Raw genomic sequence first — 8,989 nt, 5'->3', positions numbered from 1 at the left:
AGGCTGAAAGATTACCCGGTCGAGGTAGACGATTCGAGTTCTGCAATTCTTCGAATCCCTAAAATTTGAGGTTTTTTCTGTGAAGTACTTTTGCTGAGTCGGCGCTGCTTCACCGTTGAGCAAAATAGTCGTCGGAGAATGTATGTGTCTCAGAATGTGGCCGCCGGAGATGAAGATGAGACGGAGTAGGTTTGAGCGGTTTTGGAACTTTGAAATTCCGAATTATAATGTGGAGAAGATAAACAGTTGTGAAATTTCCAGTTAACTGTGAAAGAAACTGACAGTGGCAGTTTTTGTAATTAAGTTGAACTCTAGTGGTAGGTTGTGAACAGGTGACCTTAATTATCATGGAGACATTTGTGGTGTTTAAATTATAATAAGGCACTTCAAAATGACCTTTTTTATCATTATCCCCAAATTGAAATAGGAGGCCTCCGAGCAATACGGAGCGACCTCGAGTGCGAAACCTAGGGTTTCGTGTGGCGGCGATGACCGTGCTGTATTCAGACCAGGAGCAGAGATGGCGATGGGGAGGCAGTGCAGTTCCTTGGTCGACGACGTTGGTTGTTTCTGGGGATTGTTCAACGACCCATCTTGAGGTGGTAAGGCTCCTATTCGCAACGGCTTTTGGCGGAGGCGATAGAGAGTGTGGGCTCTGAGAGCGGTGCAGTTGGCCGGGATTGGTGGCGTCGAGTTTTGCAGCGGCGGTAGCGGCAACGGGGTTCGGTAGTCAGTTCAGAGAGTACAGCGGGGCTTTGACTTGAGTTCGGGTCTGGTCGGGGGCTTCTTCCCAGACCGCGACGATGAGGAGAGTCGAGGCAGGCCGCCGGAGTGAACGGAGCGCTGTCTTCTGGCTTCAATCAGATCGATCTGAAGGATGAAGGGAAGGAGGTAAGTGATGGGCCGTGGGCCCTGTCTGGTCGGGCTGTAGCTTGGTTGGGCTCACCCATTTTTCTTTCCCCTTTCTTTTGGGCCTGATTTGGTTTGGGCTGGTGGAGAGGCTTTCAGTTTTTTTGTTGCTTTCAATAATCGAGCGTCGCTCGACTTCTACCCTATATTGCCCTTGATAGTTGCTATTTGCTGATTGATGAGTGAAGATGTACACCATGAGGGTCTTAGGCGTCAATGCTTGTTAAGTTGGTTGCTATGTTTTAGGGTTGGATAGGTGTAGGGGTTTTTTTTTTTTTTTTTTTTTTTTTTTCCGTATTTTCTTTTTAGTTTGTGCTTTTAGTTTGTTTTTTAGTTTTTTGCTCTGCTCTATGCAGATTGATTTGTGCATTGAGATGTAATATGAGGGATTCTCGAATCTCGCTAGCTTGATCGAGTGAGGTGATTGATATTATTAATGGAACCTGATTCAGTTGCCCTAAAAAAAAAATTAACAAATTCTTAGGTTCACCCTTAGGGTGAACGAGCATATTTACCCCATTGTTGATAAATATGTTTTTACTTAATAAATTCATAATATCCTACTATTCATATCTTAAATTAGCATTTAAAAATCATCTCTATAAAAAATCAATTGAATCGGGAATCAGAAATCATTTAATTATCTAAGTGAATTAAACAAATGGATGGTTCTAACAACCACTTACTGTTATTATGATGATTCATCCATGTATTTCATAAAAATTAATAACTAAAAGGTCTTCAATTTGATTGGTTTTTTACAGAGCTAATTTTTGTATTACGTTATACAACATGAATGGTTGGATTAGAAAATTAAAAAGTTATCATCCGTTAACCGCAAGAGATGGTGAATACGCTCATTCACCCAAAGGGTGAACTTAAGAATTGTCTAGATAATAATAAAGACTCATATATGTTGGAGTATTCGATCAAATTTCACTAAAAAAAAAGTCTTCAACCAAATCATTGGGGCTATTAATAGACTTCGGTCCTAAAAAATATGGTCTATTCTAAAGATCACTAGCAGATGCAACCAAGTCGGAACCGTCTCATCTAGACGCACACAATTTCACAGCATTCATCCATATAGATTATAGATCTAGATCTCAAATCTGGGCTCCCAACAATGTTTTGGCACACCCAATTTGGATACAGTTGTTGTGCTCCCAAAAATGTTTTGGTTTTTTTTTTTTTTTTTTTTTGGCCATTTGATAAGTAATTGTTGGATATTTGAGAATAAAACTGTAATTGCAGTTTAAATACTAGCAATTGCAAGAACACTAGTTTCATGGAATCCAATTGGGATTTGGGAGTGTTTCAAGCCATTTGATGGCGTATTCCTTGAAAAGTGAGATTCGGTGACTTTCTATTATGTGATCATATGATCATAATTATTAAACTATTTAATCTTTGAGCTTTTGACCAAAAAACACTTTAGTCCTTGACCTTCTAATTTCACACGTTTAGTCATTGTACTCTTAAATTTTGGACCAATAGGTCCATTCCGTTACTCTCCGTCTAAAAATTCCGTTAAGTTGCTGACGTGGCAATTTTTTTACATCAAAAAGTCCATTACACCCTTAACTATTTTTTTTTCTTAATTTATTTTTTTCTTTTCTTTGTGTTTTTTTTTTCTTTCTAATTTTTAATCTTTCTCTCTTTTTTATTTTCTACTTACTCTCTCCAAAACACACCCCCCCAACCTCTTCTCTCTTCCGACCACCACCTCCCAACCATCAAAACCCAGAAATTTCTGAACCAAATCCAAATAAAGCTGTGTTTGAAGCTGCTGGCGAAAAGGATTCTGGAGCCCAAAACATCATAGCCTCTGTCAGCAAGGAGGTCTCCGCCGACCCTATAACTGACTTGCCGTAATTCCAGTTTGGAATTGGAATCAAACAAATGGGTCAGATCAACGGCGCGGATTGAAAACTGAGCCCCTGGTGATTCAATTCTTCTTCATCTTTAGCTTCGAAATTGATTTGGGTGGGTATTTGTAGGCGAGGTCGGCGTCAGAAAGGGTGAGGCAGAGTGGTCGAAGGTGGGGATGGAGGTAGTGGAGGTGGAGCTTCATGCAGAGATCCCCTCGCACTCCAGACCATACTTCTGGAGTTTGCAGTCTTACCGGAAATGGTAACCCTGATAGTGAAGGAGGCCGTCGCGTTTCTCGAGGTCAGATGGGTTGGCTTCTTCTTGATCCAAACTGGTGGGCTTCCATTAGATTACGTCTTGTGATGTGATTCTGTTTTCTTTGGATAATTGACATGTTAAAGGACTACTGATATCAAGAAAAAACTTTAGCATGCATACAAGTTGTTTCCAATATGGCCTAAGTTCAATCTCTGCTGTTCATCCATTGGATAGCTTGAATTTGAATGCTACAAGACGGAGAGCACAACAATTTTTGAGTACCCATTTGATGTTTGCATCTGTATTCTGTTCTGGTGGTTTGCTGCGAATTAAAGAATTTTTCTCCCTTTTTTTGGGTCTGGGTTTGGTCTGATTTTTTCTTTTTGGGTGTTATGATAAAAATTTGTTTAGTAAAGCTCAGGTTTTGAGGCGGAGGAGGGAGGGTAGCAGGCGATGAGGCAGAGCTCAATGTAGATTGGGAAGGAGATGCCAGATTTGAGGTTGAAATTGTCAAACTTCAGTAGAGATTTCGAGGAGCTGAGGAAGAACAAATAAACAAAAAGAAAAGAAAAGAAAAAAACAAAGAGAAAAGAATAAATTAAAAAAAGAAAAAAAGGAAGTGAGGATATTATAGATATTTTGGCGCGGAAAAATTGTCATGTCAGCAATTTAACAGAGCTTTTCGACGGAGAGTAACGGAAAGGATCTATTGGTCCAAAATTTGAGAGTACAAGGACTAAACGTGTGAAATTAGAAGGCCAGAGACTGAAGTGTTTTTAGGTTAAAAGCTCAAGGATTAAACAATATTTAATTCTTATTAAAAACTACTCCTCCCCTCAAAGTCTTTTAGAAGAGACTAGGGTTGATGCCCGTGCGCGCGATGCCGTGTGTATATCATTTTATGCAAGGTTTTAAATTTCTCCGAAACTGCCGAAATTTCCGTAATTTTGAAGTACCGAAACGAAATTCATATGCTATATCATTTCCGTCAGAAGTTTCCCGAAATTTTCCGAAATTTTCCGTACATTTCCACGAAATTCTTAATTTCTGAAATATCTACACACACAATATATATTTAAAAATTCACACCGAAATTTTGTCCGAAATTTCTCTAAAATTTCTGTTAAATTTTTTTGTCACCTACAATGAATTTTTACTTCACACTTTTATAGAGAAAATATGAAATTTTGATTTTTTTTTTTTTTTTGCAATCAAGTTGAATACAACAAAAAACCTTTTTGTTTTTATCTGCTACAAAGTTGAATGCTCCAACCATAACATGATTTCCTTTTTGCTTCGTCTCAAATATTGTATGATTTCATACACTGTAACATCATATTAGGTAATTCCACAATATCCGATATATGGATTGCATGTGGAAAGGGAACAACACGTACACATACAATAACCATGTGATGAAGTACGAAAATCATTTCCAAAATTCATGTACTTTGGAGCAGTATTGTATGATACTAAATGAAAGCAGTTCAACCAGCTAGATCGAACCACATCGTAGTAGCTTTTATATTCCTTTTGTTGTACTAATTCATTTTCATTCACGAGGTTTTGGTTTTACGTGCCCCGCCTCACCCCCTTGTAATTTTCTAATTATTAAAAAAAGTAAATCATATTTACATTATCAATATACAACACATTATCAATACACATAGATAAAAACACTAGTTTAGCAATCTCGTCCATATAAAATATCATAATTCTATTATAAATGTATAATTTTAGAGATGTTACATTGTAAATAGGTTTATTATAGGTTAGTTTAGTCTATGTAAAAGTTTCATTCAAAAATATCATTTTATAAATGCAATTAATTTGATTTCTTTATTTTTAACCGAAATTTCCACCGAAATCGAAACTTTCTCCGAAATTTCCTTAAATTTGAAGTACCGAAATCGAAACCGAAACCGAAATTTGAAACCTTGATTTTATGATAGCAATTACAAACAGTAGATGCATTATATAACGGAAGATAGTATTGTTTTAATTTACAGATTCATCATAACCAGATGTGCATTTACAAATTTCAGAATATGAGATGCTAATTAACCAACTATTTTAGCAAAAAATGATTTTTTTTTTTTTTGAGTAAAAGAGGTCATCCCATTATGTAATTCAGCAAGCAGTACAAAAACGATCCACCCCTATGGGGTCGACAGAAAGAACCGTTCCGTAGAAACTACTACAAAGCCACCCCTAACTAAAAGAGCAAACAAACTAGTAATCTCCTAGCACACCCACCTTTTAGGATTAAGCCCAAAACAAAGAAAAGCAGAGCCCCGAAGATGATTAAAAAACCCCAATGGGGACGACAAGGTCTCTCTTTTCTTTGCGATCTCTCCCGCTCAATGCAAGAAAAAAATAGGCCCATCATTCACAAACGAATGAAGGCCCAAAACTAAATTAAAATTTAAAGACAAAACAAACGCTCTGGCCCAAAACAGAACCCTAGCAGACCAACACCAGGCCCAAATAAAACACCTAGGGCAAACCCGAGATAAGACTGCAGTCAAGCGGCCGCCGTCATACACCACTCGCCGGAGTTTGACCCCTGCACGACCACCATCACTGATAGCCTCCTCCTGAAGACCACCACCCATACCAGCAAGAAACCCGGACAGAAACGGATCCCATTCGAGCAGAAGAGGACGAACCCCACCACCATACTCGACGCCCAATGCCAGCCCGTCATCCACCTCTGCCGGCAAAGAAGAATCGAGAGCACAACCGATTCCGTTGTCCTCCAACAGAAACGATCGATCCCAGCCATGCCCGAAAGCGCTACCATCAGCAGGAAAACTCAGCCTCTAGTAAGCCAAATTCCAGATCCGATCAGATCCATCAGCTCTCCAAGCGCCACCATTCGTTTCACCCACGAGCACACCACTGTAGATCCGATCAAACACCAGATCACCCTCACTTCTGCCATTAGAAGCTTGAGAGAGAGATTTAGGCAGATTTCGACGGAGGAGCCCGTCTCCACCACCACAGTTTGGACCATAGAAGGAGGCAAAGCCATCCTTCCAAATCGAAAGTACACTGCCTCCACCAGCGAAGAGAGGAAGCGGAGGAGAAAGCTCTCTTTCGAGAGGCAGAAACATGATTTTTTTTAAGAATTTAGACTTGAGTTAGGTTAGCAAAAAATGATTTGCTCGACTGTAAAATTTTATATGTTTGCAATTACAACCAACTACTTTACATTAACTCCTCAAAAGTGTCCTCGGTTGATTCCGTCATATCAGGCATCATTGACAGCAAGAAACAGCTCGTTTGGCATCTCATTTGAGAGGTTGTCGCTGGATGTCAGAAATAATGATATCAATAAGGAAGGTGATCAGTAAAGGATCAAATGAATATATAAATAGCTGAATTGAAATGCGAGGTTCACATATAAGCATGAATGTAGTTTAAGGTTTTATGAGCTCTATTGAGATTAAGAATTTAATATAAGGTATTACGAAAATTAAACAAACAGAATGACCACTATAAACTGACATGAATTGAATTGAAAGTAGTGGAATCTGGATGAATGTTTGAAGTTCTTGAAGTTTATCTAAGTTCGTTTGTCCTACATTATCTAGTGATATTAGTCTTAATAGTTGTGAGGAAGAATGCATACGGGCATGTTGGCTCAGGGCTTATTTCTTTTATAAACCATTTACATGAGACATAATGATCAGTGATTAATATGAAAACATAATCGATACAGACCTAATTAAGGTCAAATTAAAAGGAGACAGAAGTTCAAATCAGATGATACGCAACAAAAATCTTCAAGGAGCAAGCATGGTCAAACTTTGACATCGATATTCGCCAACACAAATGATTCAAATCCAGCAAATTCAGCAGCTCACCAAAAAAAAAAAAAAAATCAAAATCAAAATCAAAACCAAAGAGAGCTACAAATGCAAAGTTTACCAATGATGTATGCTAAAGTGCGTGCAGGCATGAGTAATAAAACTGAATTAGTAACAGAAGCAAGCAAGCAAATAGGAAAAAGTTGATATACGAAAAGCTAGTGATGACTGATGAGAGATCAAGCTGCAGGGCACAGGACCGGAAGAAGGCATCTACATCTAAACAGAAAGTCAACACGCAGAGTATAAATGGTTGTATATTAAGCAGGTAGCTTATTATGGATGTGTAAAATCTCACGTTTGTAACAAACCTGCACAATACCTCAACTGATCTGAAGAAGTTGGGCAGACCAGAGTTCTTTCTCATATTCCTCTTTTACTAAGGTTACTTAAAGGTCATCGCATATACAAAGAATAGCAAGATAGCCAAGGCTTATTCTACAATCATATGCATATTTCTTTCTAAGGTTCACGGATACTTACATGATTGGTCGCTATATATCCTAATATATAGAAAATAGCTAGCTAATATGTAGTCTATATGGATCGAAATACATATTCTGTACACAGAATCTTCTAGTTAGTTATTTTGCTTGGTCATATTGTCAGTAACTCGACAATGAAGAATGTAACTAATATTATGAACAATAGACACATATAGATATCTACATTAATCTAGTCACATATGCAAACCAATGAAGAAATTAACTATAGATTCATGAAGGTAGTTTCTTAATGTAAATCAACATTTTTGAGTTAGTCGCTGGGTTACCTTTTAAAATAGCTTGCTGTATTTCATGCTCTATACAGATTAGGATTTCACTTTGTGGCTTTCGCCTCATTTGCTTCAAGCATGAGGGACATGATAATACCACTCATCTTCGGAGACAAACCAGGTCATAGTGTGTCCTGAAATTTAAAGCAGGTAAAACCTGACTGTTATAGTTCAAAGGTGGATCTCCATACCCACAGCAAGCCATAATAAGTTGCTGAAACCCTTTGCAGAATACATTCATTCACAATCAAATATGTAAACTGTAACAACCAAGTGCAGAGGCAAATTATAAAGTTATATAAGGTACTGAGATGTACTAACCGTACTGAGAATAATTTGCAATGAGGACATATTTTATAGAGAAGATATCAACATATGTGAAAATTGCATCAGAATATTGGCCTTGCAACTTTTTACTGAGATCATGAAGCTGCAGGTTCAAAGTTTTAGTTGCCTGGTTGCAGGGCCGGTCCTAAGTTTTTCAAGGCCCTGGGCGAAAAATAACATAACTTGTATATTCATCAATAAAATGAAATGAAAAAAAAAAGTCTTTAATAATTGAGATCTCTAAAGAGAAGCCAAATATAATTCCACTAAACTTTGAATATAAATACTTGCATAGAACTAGGGTTGGAGAGAGTTAACAAAAGTTATCAGCCTGTCCGGCGGCGCCCCCGCGTCGGCCGTGGCTCCCTGCTTCATCGACGAGTGGCGGGTGTTGCCGGACGGGATCTTGGGATCTCAGGGGTCCTCCTCTGCTCTTTGCTTTGCTGGTCAAGGTTTGGTACTTTTCTTCGTTTCTCTCAGATGGCATCGTCGGTGTGGAGGTCGGATGGGTGGTGGTCGGCGTGGAGTAAGTGGTCAGAGGCCAGATCATGGCGGCAATATACCATGGATCATATCGCGCTGACTTCTAATCTACGGTGGGTCGCTAGACAGAGATGGCAGCTATGGTGGATCTGGGTTTTCAAGGTGGTGGGCATGGCAGAGGCAAGGCACGGTGAGTCTTTCATCGATTTCTTGGTGATAGATTTGCTGTGGTTTGCTGTATGGTTCAGCAGGCACCTTCGACTTGGGGAGATTGAAGACATGGGGCTGCGGTGGTGGCCTGCCGGTGGGTCATCTGACGACAAGGGTGAGGAGTACTGTGGCGGCGACTTTTTTCTTTTGGTTAGAGTCTTGGTTTTAGTTAGGTTGTTTGTTAGTTTACTTTGGTTGTTGGTTAGTTTACTTTGGTCAATAGTTCGTCCCTACTCGTTTGAGCTAGGGTTGGGTCAAATTGATGTGCCATGGATGTGGTGTC

The sequence above is a fragment of the Rosa rugosa genome, chromosome 4 (assembly GCF_958449725.1).
Source record: "Rosa rugosa chromosome 4, drRosRugo1.1, whole genome shotgun sequence".
In the NCBI taxonomy this organism is placed as follows: domain Eukaryota; kingdom Viridiplantae; phylum Streptophyta; class Magnoliopsida; order Rosales; family Rosaceae; genus Rosa; species Rosa rugosa.
The sequence above is the reverse complement of the archived record's forward strand: the minus strand, read 5'-3'. Positions refer to the sequence as shown.